Source organism: Phyllostomus hastatus, unplaced genomic scaffold (assembly GCF_019186645.2).
Source record: "Phyllostomus hastatus isolate PE091 unplaced genomic scaffold, TTU_PhHast_1.1 phas_contig_402, whole genome shotgun sequence".
In the NCBI taxonomy this organism is placed as follows: Eukaryota; Metazoa; Chordata; class Mammalia; order Chiroptera; family Phyllostomidae; genus Phyllostomus; species Phyllostomus hastatus.
The window spans coordinates 8,739,111-8,760,279 of record NW_025333873.1 but is presented as its reverse complement, the minus strand read 5'-3'; the positions used below and the strand labels follow the sequence as shown (position 1 = coordinate 8,760,279).

The following is a 21,169-nucleotide window of genomic DNA, read 5'->3' as shown; positions in this document are numbered from 1 at the left end:
TCTGAAACTCGTGTGATTTTTCTCCTTCATTTTGTTTATGTGGTGCATCACATTTTTTGATATGTAGATGCCATGCCAATCTTGCATCTTTGGAATAAAGCCCACTTGATCATGCTGTAAGTTTTTTATAATGTGTTGCCGGATCTGGTTTAATGTTTTGTTGGGGATCTTAGTATGATGTTCATCAGGTATCATCCCACAACTTTCTTTGCAGTGTCCTTATCTGGTTTTTTAATTCAATAATACTGGCCTGGAAAATGATCTTAGAGTCATCTCTCCACTTGAATTTTTGGAATAGTTTGAGAAGAATCAGTGTTAGTTCTTTGAATGTTTAGTAAAAGTCACCTGTGAAGCCATCTGGTCCAGGACTTCTGTTTCTTTGGAATTTTTTTATTACTGCTTTAATTTCATTACTTGTATTCAATCTATTCTGATTTTCTTATTTTTTCTAACTCAGTTTTAGAAGATTGTATGTGTTTTTAGGAATTTATCTATTTTATCCAAATTGTCCAATTTGTTGACATACAGATGCTCATAATATTTTCTTACAATCCCTTGTGTTACTGTGGGGTTAGTTGTTACTTCTCTTTCATTTCTGATTTTATTTATTTGGGCCCTCTCTCTTTATTGCTTGAGTCTTGTTAAAGGTTTGTCAATATTATTTACCTTTTGAAAAACCAACCCTTGGTTTCATTCAGCTTTTGCATTTTTTAGACTATATTTCATTTATTTCTGCTCTGATCCTTATTATTCCTTTCCTCTGTTCACTTTGGAATTTGTTGTTCTTTCTCTAGTTTCTTTAAGTTAGATTGTTTATTTGAGATTTTTCTTGTTTCTTGAGATAGGGTAATGGTATGAATTTCCCTCTTAGGACTGCTTTACTGTGTCCCCTAGATTTTGGATTGCTGAGTTCTCATTTTCATTTGTTTCAAGTATCTTTTGATTTCTTCCTTGATCTCATTGTTAACCCATTTATTTTTAGTCACATGTTATTAGTTTCCACGTCTGTGTCATTTATAGTTGTTTTCTTGTGACTGATTTCTAGTTTCATACCATTATGGTCAGAAAAGATGCTTGATTTGATTCCAATCTTCTTAAATTTATTGAAATTTATGGAGACTTGGTTTTTGTTTTAACATGTGTTCTATCCTAGAAAATATTCTATGTGAGCTTGAAAAGAACACATATTCTGCTGCTTTGGAGTGAAAAGCTCTGAAAATACCCATTAAACCCATCTGATCTAGTGTGTCATCTAAGGCTGCTGTTTCCTTGTTGTTAAATGAGGATTTTAGTCAAGGCTTCTGGGGAACTTACAGAGAACCAGATGTTCCGAAGTGAAGGAACAGAATGCAAACAAAACCTGAGAAACAAACAGAAGGTAATCTAGAAAAGAGAAACAAATGTCAAAAGAATGCTAACAGCCTCAGAGAGGGTTAAGAAGAGAGGGCATCCATAAAACAAGAACAGGCTACCATGATTTTTTTAAAGGTGCAAAGAGCAAGAAAGAGTTCATGGAAATGAAAATGTGTTATTTAAGACAAGGGCTGGAAGAAGGAGTTCAAGAAAACTTTCAGAACATAAGTTTAAAGAAAGACAAGGAGGAGACAACTGGACTCAAACAACAACAAAAGTAAAATAAAATAAAGCAAGGCAAAGAAGAAATATATGGAAAATTGCACATGTAGTGCTCACTTTGGCCACACCTACACTAAAACTGGAATGATGCAGCGAAAGTTAGCATGGCCCTGCACAAGGATGACACACAAATCTGTGGAGTGTTCCGTATTTGTATAACTTCCAGCTCTTAAAAGTCAAATTATTTAAAGAGTACATAATACAATAAATAGGCCATAAAACCTTTATGCTTTAACTGTCAAAGAAGGAAAATTATACATTTAACATGTGTTTCATTTTTCTCAAAATGACTAGTAATTATATTAATATTGATGAATGACAGAGGAGGACTTAAGAAATAAAATGTGACAATCTGATTCTCTAGATGTCTGTACCTTATCACAGCATGATAGAACATTAATGCTTTAAAAAGGTAGAAATCATCTAGGTCAGTAATATTGAAAGTATTTCACTGAGGACTAGGATCCGACAAAATTTTTCTCATCAGGTTTAAAGAGGAGCTGAGCACACCAAGCCTTGGGCCCATCCCTCTAATTTAAGTAAGGTGCTTTCGTTTGATCTGTTTTTTATCCTGGGGTCCTGTATAAAGTTGCATTTGTAAAGGAGTTACTTGCTACAGAACTAGGCTGAGGCAAGCAGTGCTAACACGTATGTGTCCCAGGCAGACTGTATTTTTAAAATATTTGCTCACTTATGCAGAAGTACTGAACACGGCATGAAGGAGGCAGAGAAACAAGACTGCCGGTGGCGAGGTCCAGCCTCCCCTCTGTTGTCCCGGGTGTCTTGGATGCGGCCCAAGCTCGCCGTTTAAGAGAACAACAGCCCGGTGGTAAACCAGAGTCCCCCCCTGTAGAAGGATTTATCCTCCATCTGTTGTTTCTTAAGCTTGCTCCTTGGGAATCTCACCCAATATCCCAAACAGCTTACTCTGGGATCACATATGGTCCTCTTCCTGAGAGGAGTCTTGATAAATGCCGTTTTCTCCATCTTATTTTGTTTCCACTGCTGTTTTAACACCTCATATAGATGGATATCCCGGGCAGCTACTCCGAGGGCCAGCCCCGTTATCTGGCTCAGCGCATTTAATATAAATGTCTGATAACCACTCATTGAAATCAAACCTCTCATCTGCTGCTGGAGAAACTGACATCCAGGAGACAAAGTGACTTCACTGAGTGATGTTCCCGTTGTATCCGACGATGCTGCCACAGTTCTGATCACTTCACCTGGGTATGTTTTTCCTTCTCAGAAGGACATCAGCTACCTCAGTTAAGACTCATTGCTTAGATTCTTTTTCTAACTCCTTCTGCACAGTGTTGAGAATAAAACAGGTGTCCAGTAAGTACTTGCTGGCAAATCTCTTTAAAAACAGTTTTTACTAAGAAAACAACTTCCACTTTCAAGTAGTACAGAGCAGGATGTCGTGGCTCAACATTTTTGCTTGCGACCACTGGGGAGAAAAATACAAAAACTATTTTAAAATAATATTTTTAAGATATCAGATAACTGGAAGAACAAAAAAAAAGCTAAATCTTCTGAATTCCCATCAAAGAAAATGTCCTTCCTAGGGCTAGCTGAGAACTGCTGGCTATTTTCTCTGCCAGTCACGGTGCTAGCAGAGGTGGAGGTCATTTACCACGGCAAAGACAAAAGGAGAGATTTAAGAATCACACAGACTACGCCGAAGGATTCCAGTCTAGTCAAGCCCCAAATTTACCATCATGTTCCCCACTGGGACATCTGATGAGGTTTAGGGAAGTACAAAATGCTGGTAACAAAAATCAAAAGGTGGTCGCCTCTGTTGGCGGGTATTGAGGGAGGAGCTTGGTCGGAAAGGGGAAGGTGGGAACTTCTGGTGGTGACGAGTATGTTCTGTAACTGATTTTGAGAGGCGTGCGCACACACGTATCTGGGGAGGTGAGAACTACAGTTCTCTCGTATAGAGAAAATCCCAGTTCTTGCCTTCTCCTGCGAGCCTTTTCTCTGGGTGTCTCCCTGACCGTTCGCACCGTACACTTCACTTCTGACACTTACAACACAGCAGAGCGGGGCAGAGTGGTCAGGGGAGAATGGACAAGCCGCACTAACATTTCAGGGAAGAAAGGGGGGTGGCTGGGAAGAACCTGTTGCCTCTTGGAACGGAATGGAGACCAAGAGAGGAAATGGCATGGGAAGGGAGGGAGACGCCAGCAGGGGGCAGATTTCGCCGGGGTTTTTTGGCCATGATAAAAATATGGATTTCTTTTCTATTTATAAGGAGAAGTGATGGAAGGTTTATAAGCAGAGAAGTGGCATGACATAATTTATGTTTTGAGTAAAGCACGCTGGCTATGATTTAAGATTAGAGTGAAGGCAAGAGACCGGTTAAGAGGCCATCACGTAGAGAGTTGATGTTGGCAGAGGCTTGGCTGACGGAGATGGCGTCTCAGACCAGTGGAGACTTGGGCTTCGGGGATGTCGTCGGCAGGGCTTGCTAATGGGTAGACGTGTGGATCGGAAGAAAGCCTTTCCTCCCCCTTCACTGAGTATTCAGTGCCTTAGTCTCCCGACACACCGTTTCTCCCAGGGTTCCTTCTACTTTACAGGTTGCTTTCTCCTTCTCTTATTCTTCTATTGCACCCTGAATACCTCCTTGCACCCCCTCTCTCCTCTCCCCAGCCCCTGTATTCACTAAGTGCTTGATACTTTCCCCCTCTTCCTTCTACAGATCCCCCTGAGTTTTTCAAAACAGAGACAGGACTTTTTTTTACTGCCTTCATTCCCAGACTTGTCCCTTTACTCAGGCCCGCCTCCTGGTACTAGATGTCATGGCTGGAATGGCCCCACAAAGGCTTCTAGCTCAACACGCATGACATTGAACTACATCCACTCCTGCACCTTCCCCTGAATTGCCCTTATTGTTTAATAGCATAACTTTTATCTCCTAATCCAAGCTAAAAACCTGGGGGCTATCCTAAACCTTTCTTCTCAGCTCTCGTTATCTCTCAGTCACAGCGCCCTGTCAGTTTTACACCTGAATTCCTGGGCACATCTTGTCCCAGCATCCGTCCCTCTTGTTACTTCCTTAACTCAGACAGTCATCTCCTCTATATAGATGGTTTCAAATATTCCTACAGATTTGTCTCTCTCAGCTCTATCTCTTCAAATCCCGACTCCACCTTGCCTGTGGCATCCTTGTGTGGTCTGTATACTGCTCAATCCAGATAGTGGTCTGTACTCAACACATTTTTATGTTTTCTGTGCGTAAAACTTCCATTAGTTCCATTGGCTCTGCGATAAAGTGTAAGTTGCTTACACAGCATACCAGACCACCTGTGACATGTACCCCACTTACAGCACTCACCTCATCTCCCATTATTTCTCGACAACCATCATATGCTGCAGTTACACTGAACTGTTTAAGTTCTCCCAGCTTTCCCTAGTGTTCTATGCCTGGAAATCCAGCTCAAGTGTTTTCTCCTCTGAGAAGTCCTCTCTCATCCTCACAGATTTGACCAACTTCTTCTTCACTTTGAGAGTTTCCATGTGGACATTCCTCCTACATACCACTGGTTTGACACTGCACAGCAACTAACAGTGTGGTCGCTGTCTTCATTCTCCTTTATTCCCACTCCTCCGTTCCTATTCTTCGTTCACCCTCCCATAGGCAACCATGCGTTGGAATGTGCTCAGACAAAATGTGAGTCTTATTGTTTTGTACTGATGTATTTTTAGTTTACAAAAATTGTATTGCGTCCTGTATCTCCTTTTATAAAAAAAATAATTGTATGCTATGGCCATGCATCCATGTTGCTTTATTACAATTAGCACGATGCTTCTAACAGATTACTCATAGTATCGCAAGGAGAAAACACCCCCCACACTTTATCCACCTATTCTGCAGGTGTTGCGCAGACAGAATGCCCTCCGCTCCTTGCTCAGAACTAAGGTGGCAGTGAATGCACTCATTGAGGCCTCTGTCTTCTGTAAATTACCTGCCATTTGGCCTGCTAAGAGCACATACACACCAGAGAGGCTGATAAAAAATATGTCTATTTTTTTTTCAAATCAGAACTGCCATCTTCTTCTCCACGCTGATTAAGAAGTCATTATCTGTTTGTTGTCGCCATCTTTCTCGGGTTAGTAAACATGTGGAGTCTCCCAAGCAACCGGCTGGCTAACTCGTTTCTGCACCTGCACGGCAACGACCCTACAAGACATCTGTTCTCTGTTTGACATCTCTTTAATTTTCTTAGTGGCTTATGGACAAAATCACTTGACTGAAACTTTTTCAAGTTTAAGTTATTTGGATTCACAAGAGCATTTTTCTCCCTGTTATAAATCAATGAGCCCAGTAAGATTAACTGCCTACATGTGAGCTTCAAAAGAGCCTGTATGGCCAGACAGAGTTGAAAGAAACACATAATTCCCTAACACACTGGATACAAGCTGATCAAAGTTATCGGGGCTGGTTACTTAATGCTGCACTTCCTCATTGTCATGCAATCTGATTTCAAGTAGTTTGAATCTAAAGCATATATTCCTAGATCTCAGAAAGTCTTCCCCTGGGGGTGAAAAAAAACCTATCATTTCTATAGCCTCAAAATGGGTGTCAAAATGTGTGTTTAGACAGATCTAAACTAAACTCTGGGCTAAAATTTGTGACATTCCATGTGTTTTAGGAATTAAGAGAAAAAGAAAAGAAACCTAGGAAGGGACCATTCCAAACAAGAACGACTCCTATACAGAATAATCACAGAATCCTGGAAGCAAAAGGAGTCGTAAATCCTTAGATATCGTGTCGTGAAGAGGGGGATTGTTGAGGCCCTTGGAACTCTAAGCAGGTTCCAAGGGTCCGTCACATGAGAGCTGAGGAGACCCGGAGGGCAGGGGCTCCCCAGAAGAGCCCTCTTTTTATTTTATATGTATATGTTAAATGTTGTGCTTTTATGTAAAAGGTGAGTTGAAAAAATTTCCACTCCTTAAAAATAAATGGGATGCCACTGCTCCAGCCCAGTCGCGCACACAAATCAATTCCTTCTATGACATCCCGACAGGCCGCAATGCGAGAGCCGCACGAACAGGCTGTCGCTGTGAGTTCGTTGTCCTGAGGCAGCTCATTTCCATGTTGGATATCTCAAGTTCCTGGGAAGGCCCTCTCTTCCAGAGTGCCACGTTTCATCTCCCTATAAATTCTAAGCCCTAGTTATGCCCTCTGGGATAATACAGAATTTCTGTGTGTTACCTCCCTCCTCCATGTCCCCTCAGCACTTAAAGTATGATTTTTTTCTTCACGTGCCATATTTTATTTATATTTTGAGACTACTGTTAATCTCCAAATCACATGTCCATACATCTATTTTCTTCTTTGTTGATTTCACTTACACTTAAATGCATGGTCTCTTCAACAAACAGTGTAAACAGATATTTACTATGTCTGTTACACGTAATACACACAAACAGCTTTGTAAGAGAAATGTATTGACCTCACCGCCACCCCTCACCCCGGCATTTCTTGATTATAAAGACAGGTATCGACACAATCCTGAATATATTCTTAGTACTACTAGTAGTCAGCATCCACATTGTTTCAAAAATGCACATGACTGTGACAATACGCATTGTCCCTGTTCCTTTAGGCAATCTAAACTGTTGCCGTTTCACTGAGCAAGAAGGAGAGAGCATGCGTGGCATTTCTGGTTTTCCTTCTTGAGACTTTTCTGCTTCACACAGCCATCTGACACTCTTCCCCTGCTTCATCCTGTAAACCTGAATTCTATTTCCAGTACTCCACGTTTGGGCTTACATGGCAGTGCCTTAACAGGAGGGGGGAAAATGATACTGCATTCTTTCATCCTGTTACCTAAAAACATAATAGGTGTACACATAGTAAATATATTCTTACAAATATCTGGGTCATGTTGATCAGCCAGAATTCTTCTACTTAATGTGTGAGAATTTTTAACTGTGATAGCTAATCGAGACATCAACATGAGGAGAAGGTTGATGATTTAAGACAAGCCTGAGATCCCTAAAGTGAACGGCCTGTGTGTTTGTCTTTCTGGTGACCGTGGAAGCCTCATACACTTTTTCTTTGGGACAGCCTTAGACCTCGCAGCTCTTAAACTTCAATGCCATACAAATGTTGCCAGTGTGCTAACAGTGGTATATCCTGTGCATCCACCTTCCAATGGAGTTACTTATTCCATTAATACCAATTTTCATTGCAACTCTAACTGATGAAGGAGCTTCTGAATATTTGGGTCCACATTTTACTTTCTGGTTATGTACTCCATTTTCAAAACTGGTCTGTGGAGGCCACCTGCTTTTCCCGTGAAACAAACAGTGGACCTGTCTGTTTCATGCAAACTCACCTTGCCCAGTTCCTTAAAGCACATAGCTCTTAAAATCTGTAGTGGGATCATTTATCCAGTTCACAATAGTTGCTTCTTTACCTTTGTCATCATATCACCTTAGAGTTGGTCACTTCCTTTCTGTCACGTCTACTGTATAAATATGCATCTTGAAGGCATGGATTATGTCTTTCTTATTTTGGTATCCACAGGGCAAGACCCCAGCAGATTGTTCAAGGCACTTGCCCTACGTTGGTTGATATTAAAGTCAAAGCAAAATATTTTTTTTCCACACTGGACCTGAAAGATGATAGGTAATAAAAACAGTCCCTAAAATCTCCGTCTAGGGTAAGCCTAACTATCAGCCACAAGCAAGAACCCTCACCTTCCCAAAATCTACATGCTGGCCCCTTCAAAACTCTACTTTTTCCTCCAGACACATAGAAAAGCCAGGAAAACCACCGGAGGAATACCATGAGAACAGCGTTTTGAAAGCGTGTTCCCATCAGTACAAACCCAACCAAGGAAATAAAACCCAGCGGTTTCCATGACAATCCCCTTGGAAAGATGGAGATCTCTGATAACACCCTCCCTAAGGGGCAGAAGGTTTGGACACCTGTTCCTGTTTAAGAACCAGAATCACATGCCAAGGCAGGTGGGAACATAAAAAAGTAGGTGTTCAACTCCCAGTAAACCTGGCTGGAAGCAGAAAAAGTACAACTATCCAGTAACTGTGGGTGGCACAATTATGAGAAAATTAGAAATAAAATCTTACTATTTAAAGTCTCAAGCAGGAGGGAACCTTGGAGGGAAAGGTGCGAGCTACGTACACAGCCAAGAGTAAAGGAGACAAGTTATGCCCCAGGAAAAGCCACTTTCCTCGCTCCATCTCAAAAACCTTGGCAGACCACAGGGCTAGAAAATGAAATCCAAACTCCGTCCGTGGTGACTTTCCAGGCCCGGATTCACAGAATAAACTCTTACCCGTATACACCACATATACATGTGCACACACGCGCTCCTGTTTCATTTCCAAAGAAGCCTGCCAGGGCTGAATGAAAAACATCCTCAGTGGCCTGGGAGGCAGCTCTCAGCGTGTGGCCGGGGACGAAGAGCTTGGTAGTAGGGATACAGCGATACTATCAGCGGGAATGTCCCCCTTCGCTTCGCTGAATTTCATTCACGTCCCTGGTGTCATCAGTGTTCACACCACCTACTTAACAATGACGATCAAGTTTATGTGTTCAGCTGTGACCTCCCCTCTGAGTTTTAGTCTCTGGTGTACTCAAATTTGTACCGTATGTTTACATAGCGGTGGCATAAGGGCACCTGCATATCAGCATGGGCAAAACGAACCTGTAACCGTCCCTTACACCCGGATTCCTTGTCCCAGGAAATGGCACCCTCACCTATCGGACTGTACAAGGCAGAAACCCGGGAGTCATTGCTGATGCATCGCACCATCAGATACACATCCAGCCGAAGTTCCCCGTCTGGTCACTTCTTCCCAAGTGCTTCATTCCGTCCACTTCACATCTCAGTCTTTCTTAGCCACCCCCTTGTTTCATCTCACACTGTTCTAGTCTCCTAGCGGCTGTCCCACACTCGCCCTTGCGTCTCCAAGCTGTCCTTCACTCCAAGCATTTCCCCTCATTCCCAGTCTAAGAACTCTTATCCCGGCCACAAAGTCTTCAGTGGCCTGGTTTCCACCTGCCAGCCGAGCATCACCACGTATCACCACACTTCTCACTCGGATGCCACACCAGACAACTCTTCAGCCCTTCAGAGCACCTAGCGACAGAGGTCTGGCTGAAGCAACTGCTTCTTCTTGGGATTCTCTTCTGGCTGACCCGTCCTCACTCTTCAGACCTCAGGGGGCTCACCTGCCACTCCCTCAGGGGAGCCTTCCTGACGGTTAGACTGGATCGGCACCTTTTCTACCTCCACAGCACTTGGTACCTTTCCTTCTGAGTACTTATCGCAATGGTGGTTTTGGATCTGAATACATGTGCTTTTGCTTCCAGTCTCTCTACCCTGCCAGGCTGTAAGTTCCCAAAGTGTAGGAACCACGCCTGGTTTCTTCACGACTGTGTCCTTAGGACCTTGATACCACTGCCTGATCCACGGGCATTCAGTCAACGTTTTGAATGAATGAACAAATGAGTATATGAATGAAAATTGGCACCGAAAAGTTCAGTGTGGGGAAAAACCAGGGGGCTGCTGTCTTCTCATCCATTCATGCAACATCTAGTGTTTGAATACAGAGAGCACTGGCTGACCACTTGATTTTTGTAGGCTGAGACTGTTTTTGGTGGGTTGAGCAGCACTTTGATCTGTAGACATTCATTCTATAGGCTGCCCATTTAGATCATAGGCTGCACTGGCTAGACCACAGGGTGTACTTCTGCTTACTCTTCTTGAAAGTCCGGCTGAGTCAATGCGATTGAACCACAGAGTAAGACAAAGCCCTGGTGGACCTATGCTCATGTGTAACCTTAAAGAGGTTGTGGTGGCCTTGCCTTGCAGGGAAGGAAGGGGTCTCCAGGGCAACTCTTCCAGTCACCACCTCCGCACCTGCCTCAACAGCCAGATGGGTCCCACCGGAGCCTCAGAGTGTCCACACTTACCAAGAAGTGAGGGACAGACCTGGTCGTGTGAGTCAGAAGTCAGTCTTGAGAGGTCACAAGTTCTAGTCACGCCAGTGAGAGCAGGACTCATGATGCCTCACTTGCCACCCACAGGAGAAGCCACCTCCCCAGTGGAGTTTTGTTTCCACCGCATTGTGACAGGAAATCACTCAACTTTGGCCACCAACGTTCTATTGTAAAGGAGTTTGGGCTGGTACAGTCTCAACAAACAAACTACTTAATTAAGTCAAATATAAATCGTTTTACCTGATAACTGCATCATCTTGTACATGAGGAATATTTAAAGACTCAGTGTCTAGGCTGGGCTGAGATAGGAACACAGAAAATGCATGACAAGGTCCAAATGACTAGTGTCTGCAAATATATCCCAAAAATATTTTTTATACTCTTTTGGTATGTCTAGTTCTAATCGAATCAAAGAAACCAGATGTTAAGAGAAAGGAAAAAAAAAAAACACCACAAAATAATTTGTCTGACGATTTTACAAAAACAAAAATGAAATTAGATCATTCATTTCTCAAAATTCCAGCATGTCTACTGTGATCCTAAGTGGGTCTGCTTATCTGAAATTACACAATGATCGTGGTTAATGCCAAATCCTATTTCCATAGAAGATATGGAGAGCTTTGTTTCATTTCTGTAATAATATTAACTAATATAGTGAAGCACTTGAGAATTTATAAATCATAGCTACATGCACTGTATCACTGGAGTCTGAAGCCCCCGAGAGGTGGTGTGGGCATATTTTATTACGGTGTTGATGCCGTAAGTGAGGGCCCTGAGGCTCAGGGAAGTTTACTAGGGATAGTATATTATTTTCCATACTTGGGACTTAAAAGCCAAATCCAATCTCCTTTCCATTATTCCACACCACAGGTTTTTTTTTCCTTTGTTTTTCATTGTACCATTTAAAAATAGCAATTTATTGAAAAAAATTTATATGCTCTGTCCAGTGGGTGCATTTGTGTTATGAAGAGAAACAGAGGATATCAATTTTCTGAAATATTTACTGTTATATAATTTAGTGTTGATTCAGTCTACATACAGCTCATAGTAAAAATGACAACTTCTGCTAAAGAAATGTGAGCTATGAAACCGAGATCTGGTGTGTTTCTATTTCTGTGTGTTTGAGAGATAAGTTCCTAGTTCCTGGCCAGTGAGGTTTCATTTTGGTTCACTCAAAAATGTCATTGCCACTATTTCCTTTTTGAGCTGATTTTTTTTTGTATTTTTAATATTGAAAGTGTTTTTGTTTACCAAGCCGTGGATCAAAAACCAAATATTTACTCTCAGCCCCACACTGAAATCTGGGGCAGACATGGCTGGATTAAGACACAGCGCACTCACCAGTTGCTGGGACTTGCTCGGTGAGCTGGGCGGATCGGAAGCCAGCTGCAGGCCGCAGGTCCCGGGCACCAACACTTCAGGCCATCGGTGCTGAGTGCAGGGAAGGGAGAGGAGCCATGGGCAAAGTCACCCAGTGAAAGCTCCAGGAGAGGGGAAGGCCAGCTGAGGCTACTTGTGGAAGCTAGAATCCCAGTCCCTTGCTGACCAGAGCAGAAGCAAGCACACAGCAAAAACAGCAGAGCGTGACCTAGACTGGGGCCATCAGATCTGTTAGATTGTTACTATGGCTACTATTTCCCCGTCCTGTCTAGACGGCAGGTAAGGACTATAAGTAATGTCCTCCAACATTTTGTCTTACAGCACCCCTGGACAACGGGCTTCACCTGGCTACTAGTTGGTCCCCCAAAGACCTCTGCCTCCAGGGGCAACAGATCCTCTCCTCTACTCAATGAAACTGCCCCCTCCCCCTAGGGACTTGATGACGGTCCTTACAAGGTAAACCTAGACTTCCCCCTGTCTCAGCATTCGGGGGAAATCATTGAGAGAGTTGGCTTTTCTTGCTCCACAGCCTACCCAGGACTGCCTAGCCTACCTTCCTTTTGCCCTCCCGGTCTCCTCCGCCACCGCCTAGAGGAGAGAGAAACCCGTAGCGTCGCGGATCTCACTTACCTCCACGGGGAACATCACCCCTCCTCTCCAGAAGAACTTGTCGTGGGCACTGGCAATTTCCAAAAACTGGGTTTTTTCATGTGAAGCCAGGGGGTTGGACCCGGATGAGCAACTCCCCCTTCCCCTCTAAGAACCGCTGTGTACGTCAAGGAACACCCGCCATCTCTTCCCTCTCCTGCTGAAGGAGAGCCTGACTCCGTTTCCCCAGCCAGCTCCTGAAGCACACGTGTGCACACTCTCCCATCACCTGTTCCTCCCAGGTGGCAGACGGAGTCAAACTCGCAGTTCAAACTTGATGTGCTTAATGAGTCTGTGAGCTCAGGGGATTACCAAACCGTGGCTTTGGAAGGGGTGAAAAAAACTTCTCTCCCTCCACCCCTCAACTCTCTCTCTCTTTCTGCACACACATGCACTCAATTTAAAGATGAGGCTCTTAACCGGCTCACTCCTCCACCTCAATAAAGTTCAGATAGCTTCGTCAGAACGAACAGCTGCTACGTGATTCAGTCTCTGCTTACCTCTGGAATCAAATCCTCACTCTCCTTCCCATAGTCAACTGCCAGTAATTTCCTGAAACATTCAAACACCTAGATCGCTGTGCATGCTATTTATCTGTCCAGAATGCTCCCCAGCCCCACCCACCCCAACCTCACCTTGCCTCGCACACTTTTAATCGCCCTTTAGCTCTGAGCTGAGAAGTAATGGGTCTCTGATCTCTGGGATTAGCTGCTGGCCTCTCCTCTGTGCTCCTGTGTGTCCTGCACTGAGCCCCAGGGAAGTACTTACCGTGCTCTGTTAAAGTGGTGCGTTTACCTACTTGTCTCTCCTTGAGGAAAGAAACTGACTTATTACTGTATCTGTAGCATCTTACATAGTCTCTGCCCGGCACACAGCAGATATTCAAGAAATATTTATTGAATGAGGAAATAATTGAATCAATTCATCAACAAGTTTCATACAGAGAACCTGAGCAAAAAAACACTATTCTTACTCTTCTGTGATAATGTCTGTTCTACATTGTAACCCCTGCTGGATCATGCTGCCTGGATCACAAGGATTTAAGATTAATAGAGGTGCACACCTAAGCACTGCATGTTTCCTTCAGGGGAGAAGAACTACCTTCCTTTTACTTCTCTCATTTTCAGCTTTGAGATGTTTCAACATGTTTTTAAGATTTAACATGCATATACCATGTAATGGTCATAAAAAAAGGTCGATCCCAAAGCCATAGACTTGCCTTTACTCAAATACACCATGTCTCTCAATTGTACTTCCCTCCATTCTTCTGTTTCCTGGCTGAACGCTACCGTGTGTTCTCCCTTTTTGCCTTTCATCAGGGTTGAGTAGTTTTTCCCTTTTCAGATCTCTAGTAATCTCTCCTCCCTGCTTTTTCTAAAGCCACCATTCTAGATGGGTTCTTAATAGGTTCTTAAGTGGAGACCCTCAATTCATTGATTCAGTCAATCCTTGTTTCCATAAATATGTACTGAATGTCTACTATATGCCAGGAAGTCACAGTGTAAGCCCATCACTTGCTTCCAGTTTGGTCCTGCTCGCCACCAGACACACCCTACCAGACCAAGCCACCCAAATACCAGATTCATGATATCCAGCCCCTTCCCAAGACACATTTGGGTCCATCTCTGGAAAATACAATCTGCCACAGTCTTAAAGCTTGTCAGTGGCAGAACCAGGCTGTTGCATATTTGTTAGTTTTCTTTTTCTCCTTAGATAAAGTATAATATCTTTCAGAGATGAAATCATAGCTTAAGTTTCCCACAGGATAGGACAATAATTAGAAGCCAAAATAAATGTTTTGATTTAAAAGAAACCAGGAAGAGTGAAAGTTAAGTGGTACGGGATGTTTTTTAAGGTGATGAAAATGTTCTAAAATTGACAGTGGTGATGGTAACACATACATAAAAATATAGTTAAAATGAGTGACTTGGCCACTTAAATGAGTGAATTGTACACTTAAATGGCTAAGTTGTATGATATGTGAACTGTATCTTAATAAAACCACTTCAATAGAGAAGAAATTAAGACTTCCCCATATAAACAAAATGAGGAGAGCTTATTACTTTTATGCAGAATAGGCACATTGATCCTAAAATTCACACAAAATTGCAAGAGACACTGAATAGCCAAAACAATCTTGAAAAAGAAAAACAAAGTTGGGTGAGTCACACTTCCCAGTCTCAAAACTTACTACCAAGCTCTAGTAATTAAAAATGTCGTATTGACATGAGAATAGATGAAGATCAATAGAATAGATCTGAGAGTCCATAGTAAACTCATACATGTATGGTCAAGTACTTTAGGCTGAAACCATTCTATGGGGAAAGTATAGCCCTTCCAACAAACAGTGTGGGGATAGCCGAATGGTTGCACATAAAAGAATGAATCTGGACCACTGTCTCACACCACAGATAAACATTTATTCAGAGTGGATGAAAGGCACACAAATAAGAGCTAAAGCTATTAATCTCTTGGAAGGAAATATAGTTATAAATCTTCACGATCTTGGACTAGACAATAGTTTCATAAATACGACATCCAAAGCACAAGGAAGAAGTGAAAACAATAAATTGAACTGACCAAAATCTAAAACTTTCGTGCAACGGACAGTGTTAGGAGGGTGAAAAGACATTCTGCAGAACGAGGGAAAATATCTGATGTCTGCAGGTCATGTACCTGGTCAGGCTCCAACATCCGGAATGTGGAAAGCACTCTGACGGCTCAACAACAAAAAGGCAAACAACCCAATGTTTTTAAGTAGGAAAATTACTTGAATAGGTGTTTCTCTAAAGAAGATATAAAAATGGCCACTGTATAAATAAAAAGATGCTCAACATCATTAGTCATTAGGGAAATGCAGATCAAAACCATGATGACATACCACTTCACACCCAGTAGCATAGCTCCAATTTTTAAAAAAAAAATACCAAAAAAACAGAAAGTAGCAAATGTTGGTGCGAATGTAGAGAAATTGACACACTCATACATTGCCGGTAAGAATGTAAAGCAGCCCTGGCTGGTGTGGCTCAGTGGTTGAGTGCCAGCCCACAAATCAAAGGGTTGCTGGTTTGATTCCCAGTCAGGGCACATGCCTGGGTTGCAGGCCAGGTCCCCAGGAGGGGGTGTGTGAGAGGCAACCACACATTGATGTTTCTCTCCCTTTCCTTCTCTCTCCCTTCCCCTCCCTAAAAAATAAAATAAATAGAATTTTCTAAGAAAGAACGTAAAATAGCACAGCTGCTCTGAAAAACATTTTGGTAGTTCTTCAGTAAGTTAAGCAGACTTACCATAGAACTCAGAAGTTTTATTCCTGGGTAAACACAAGAGAACTTAAAACAAACAAAAATTCAAACAAAAATTTGTACAAGAGTGTCCCTACCAGCATTATGCATTAATAGCAAAAAAATTGGAAACAACCCAAATTATCCATCAACTGATGAAGGGATAAATAAAATGTATACACATGCAATGGAATACTATTCGGCCATAAAAAAAGGAGTTCAGTTCTGACACATGCTACAATATGGATGAACCTTAAGTACATTTGGCTGAGAGAAGCCATTCACCAAAGACCACACAGTCTATGTTTTGTTATATGAAACGTCCAGAAGTGGCAGGTCCATGGAGACAGAAAGCTGATCAGCGGCTGCCAGAGGCTCAGGGTAGAGGAGAGCAAGGGGCGAGTACTTAATAGGCACACAGTGCTCCTTAGGGTGATAAAACCGCTCTGGAATTAGAGATGGTGATGCTGCACCCTATGTCAGTGAACTAAAATCACTGGATTGTCTGCTTCTAAATGGCAACAATGGTGAGCTTTATCTAATGTCCTTAATTTAATAGGTGCGACAGAAATCAGGTAAGGCAAAGAAAATTATTTTCTAGTACAGTGTCTTCTTACTCATTTTCCCCTTTGCTTTCATAGAAATAACCACATGTAAACTATGCTTTGATTGTAAATTTAGGCTACATGATGCACTAAAAAAAGAAAAACAAATCCAGAGATTGCAGAGTTAGTTCTACCTCTGATGTTCAAGAACCATATGATATTGGGGAAGTTCCTTCTTTCCTCTGGGCTCCAGTTGCCTCAGATGACACCCTGGTGTCTACCTGTGGGATGTAAGGGCTAGGCCTGGTCTGGATTCGAGACAACGCAGAAAGGCCGTGAGTCAGCTCCGAGCCTGACTCATCACTGGCGAGTTCATGGTAAAGTGGGAGGAGAGGGGAAACCATCCACAGTTTTTCCTAAGATCTCCCCCGACTGATCTTCATTTGTTGGGCAAAACTCTCCAGCATTCTATTTTTAAAAGGTGACGATATTTGGTTATAATGTTCTCGGAGGAAGGGGATGTAAGGACTGGGAGAAGTTTGCCCAAACCACAAGGCCTCCAAACTACAGTCCACATCACCAGCAACAGCCCTAATGAGCTCTGTGCTGGGCTCTCCAAATTGAATTACATAATACATTTCCGTTTCATTTCATGAATCACGACTTGGGATACAATGTTCCTGGGTTGCAGTTGATATATTTCAGAGATTACCAAAGATTTCAAAAAGAAAAATCTATTTTATTAAGTTCATATGTAAAATGTCTGTATGTCAGCCAACTTATTTATTTTCGAATTTGGGATTTTCTTAAATGCCGTAGTTAGAGCTCAATGTCAAGAGAGTTCCCGATAAACCCATTAATGAATGGTAAGACTGCAGTTGCCCCTGGATTTTTCATTTCTTTTGACAGCTTAGTTCCTGGTTGATGACGGTGGGTTTTATTTCAGCTGCCCCTGTTGGAGTCCCTGTGCGGGTAAGAGTAAGAAAGAAGCAGTAAAGTCTCAGAACATGGACCGGGGCCGGGGTGGGGTGGGGGTGGGGAACTCATACAGAGAACTAGGTAACAGGGAGTTTAGTTCGCCCTGAAACTCAGCCCCGTATGCAAACGTTAACCCCTTGGTGGATGGCAGTGCTGGGACAGCTGTCGGTGCTCAGCTCTCTTTGCTCCGCACAATAAGGAGTCAGATAGAACACGGACGGGTTCTGGAATCAGAGATGCGGGTTCCAATCCTAGCTTGGCCATCGTTAACTATGCAACCTTGGGCAAGTTATTTGCTCTCTCTATGCCTCCGTGGATCAAGCTGTAATATGGGAGCGATAATGGCAGGCTGTAGAGTTGTGAGGACCGACCATGTGAGGTAAGCAGAGTGATTAACAGTGCTTCCTAGCACACAGGAAGTAGCTGCCAAATATCAGTCACACGTTACTGTTGTTAGTGCACCTGAGAAGCAGCGACTTTGAAGTGTAAATTGAGTTTTGGTGCATCCAGCATCTCCTGAGTCACCACTCATTTTCCGAACTCACGATCAAGTTCACTTTTGTGACAGTATCTGCTCTTCAAGATGCGACTGGCTGTGCACATCACTACATAATACATGCATCCATCACTGACTTAATACTTAGTGCCTGCCTTCTGTGAGCTGGACAAAATGTTAAACCTTAGGGGAGAAGGACAAGGACTGGGATGAATACAGGCTGGTTTGGTGAGTGCTGAACGCTGAAGGTGCGCGGGAAGCAGAGAGGAAGGGCCTGTGGAGAACATAGCTGTCCCACCGGGCTGCTGCATGCACGAGGCGGAGCGGCTGTGGAAATGGAAAGGGTGACTTGTGGGTGTGGATGGGGATGCGGAGGTGGAGACGAGTCACCACGAAGCAGCTGAGAACGGGTGCGGGACACTGCATGTTTAAGTGTCTACTCGGAGCCCAGGCTCTTGACATTTGTCGCTCCAACAAGTGGAACCTCCATTGTACAGATGAGGAAACGAAGGCCCAGAGGGTTTTGGCGCCTGGTCCGAGATCACACCAGGAGTTAACAGCAGCAGCGGGGGCGAGCGCGGAGCTGTCCCACTCTGTCCGCAGGCTCACACCACCGCCTTCCTCTGCTGCGTATCTGTGATCAGGGCGGAAGGCCTCGGCACCAGCAAGCTCCCCCCCGGTCTCCTGGGCAACGCACCAATCAGCATTTAGTAGGACGTGGATCACCAGCCAGCTCCCCCGGTCTCCTGGGCAATGCACCAATCAGCATTTAGTAGGACGTGGATCACCAGCGAGCTCCCCTGGTCTCCTGGGCAACTCACCAATCAGCATTTAGTAGGACGTGGATCACCAGCGAGCTCCCCCGGTCTCCTGGGCAATGCACCAATCAGCATTTAGTAGGACGTGGATCACCAGCGAGCTCCCCCGGTCTCCTGGGCAACACACCAATCAGCATTTAGTAGAACGTGGGTCATCTAATCACAGTTTCTTCAGGAGCAATAATGAGCAGGTGATCAGTACCCACAATTCCTTTTGGCCTGTGCTCTCACACCCAACTTAGTTTCAGGGGGTTTTGTTTGTTTGTTTTGTTTTGTTTTAACTAAATATGGTGTGATGGGGGTGTTTTCAATTCCTACTAGGAAAGACGAAATACAATCCTTACTTTATAAAAGAATATTGTAGCACTATTAGACTGACTAATTGTTTTCCCTTTTTTCAACTCCTAAACACCTATCAGTAGAGGAAGGTCTGTTATTTGTGCAAAGGGCTTGTTGCTAACAACCCCGATGACCCATCCTGCAGAGGACAGAGCTCACACTGCTAAGGGTGGATGGATGTGTGTGCGCACCTCGCACACTCTGTTCCTGTCATGTATTCTGGGCGACACCCCCACTGACCCTTGCATGGCACCTACAGTTTGTAAAGCACTGGGCTTCTTCTTTCTCCCTGGATGCTCACAGCAACTGTAGATGCAAAAAGGACAGGTATTCCGTCACCTCTGTGTAGCCTGCTGAGGGACACTCGTGTACAACAAGGGACAGCACCGACCCCGATGGCCTGAGTCTCACCCAGTCCTGTCCCGGACTCCACACGCCCCCCTAATTGCCCTGTTCGTTTTGCGCCAGTGAGGGTTAACTGGGAACACAGGAGTTCTGTTAAATATCACAGTAGTTAGTACATTTTAATCCCGATCCCCTAACCTACTGTAGCTGCTGTAAAATATATGGCAATAATTTCCTGAGGCAGGGTAATGTGTAAGGAATGTCAGGCCAGCCTCTGGGCATATTTGCCTTAGCTCAGTTTTATTAAAGTGAAACTTTTATTAAGGCATGTGGTGAATTGAGCAATCGGCATGATTCATGCCGTTATAAACCCATTGCTACACGCACAATAAATCAATGAGCCATTGTCGTACATTTGCTGCGGAGTTGGTAGAAACGAGGAAAAAATCAATATGGGGATATTATTCAGACCATATGAAAGTATTAAAGTGTATTCTGTGCGTATTAAACCTGGCCAAACCATATTTCATGTGTACTTTTTTCCGTAAACATTGCTGTTCGTATCCTCTGCCCCACACTGTTCGCTAATCCTCATGCTCTTGTGAAACAATTAAAGGAAATATTTCAAACTCCACATAGGTCCTTATGATTTTAAAATTTTACTTCATGATGATAAATTTGCATAGAAAAGTTATCCTGAGGAGAAAGCTTTAGCCGTAATCGTAGAACAATGAGCCTCTTCCTTTGCAAACGCAGTACAGCCATAATGTCGTGTAATTCAGAAACGCAAAAAAGTCAACCAACAGGAGGAAGCGATTTGAAGCACAGAAAGGGCACTTTCCATTATCTCCCAGCCTGACGGGGACAACCGCCGAGCCAGCGGCAATCTCCACATACCTGGAAACTATTACCGTATCTCCGTTTACCTGGAACCGGCTCCAAATGGTGAAATATGGGTGGGTGACGACCATCTCCCCGTGGCTGCCATGTGTGATCACCTGCATTTCTGCAGTAGGAAGTTTCAGGTTCCTCTGGAGGCTGATGGGAGCTGGTCACAAAAAGGTGTAGCCACATCTGGCTTCAAACTTAAGCCGCAATACCACTGAGATCATTCCCTGTGTGAGGAAGTAGGCAGCTGGGCCATTTATTGCCGTCTTAATTACTTAAAAGGGGTTCCCGGGGCGCTCCAGTGCTCTCTGAAACAAAGGTTGGGTTTCACAAACACCTCTGCCTTTCCCATGGGGTTCCAGGCTCTCTGCTGAGCCCGAAGGGAAAGGCGTAGGTGAATGTGCCTTGGCGTGGCATGTGGTAGGTCTAGACCATCTGGGACAAGTGCTCTGAGAAGACATGGGGACCAAGGGGAGGTGGAGACAGTTACAACCAAAGGACCTGAGATTGTGGAGGCGGTTTTGAGGATGGTTTTGACTCAGACAGGCTTAACATGTGAACCAAAAATATTTCCCCTATCCTGGAGTGAGTGGCTGTTTGCAGCTTGCCACCCAGCGACTATCTTTTGAAGAAAGAAAATTGGTAACTCCACCCAGTCAGAAGTCAGCTGGGAATCTGTGTATGAGGCCTTTTTCAATGAACAAAAAGAGATTCAAGTATGTCATCCAGGCACCGGGGCCATCAGGGAGTCCACTGATGACCCCAGTAAGGTGTGGCGTCTTCGGTGAGCAAAGCGACCGTGCTCATCCCCAGGTGGAAATCTTTCTGCT

At 43.7% G+C, this 21,169-nt stretch overlaps 1 non-coding gene across 1 annotated transcript; it reads left to right on the top strand.

The window, feature by feature from the left end:
- The first annotated feature begins 1,684 nt into the window (after positions 1-1,684).
- LOC123822624 lies at positions 1,685-1,790 on the top strand. Its single transcript, XR_006786384.1, has one exon. It is a non-coding gene; the product is annotated as a U6 spliceosomal RNA (small nuclear RNA).
- Positions 1,791-21,169: the final 19,379 nt, after the last annotated feature.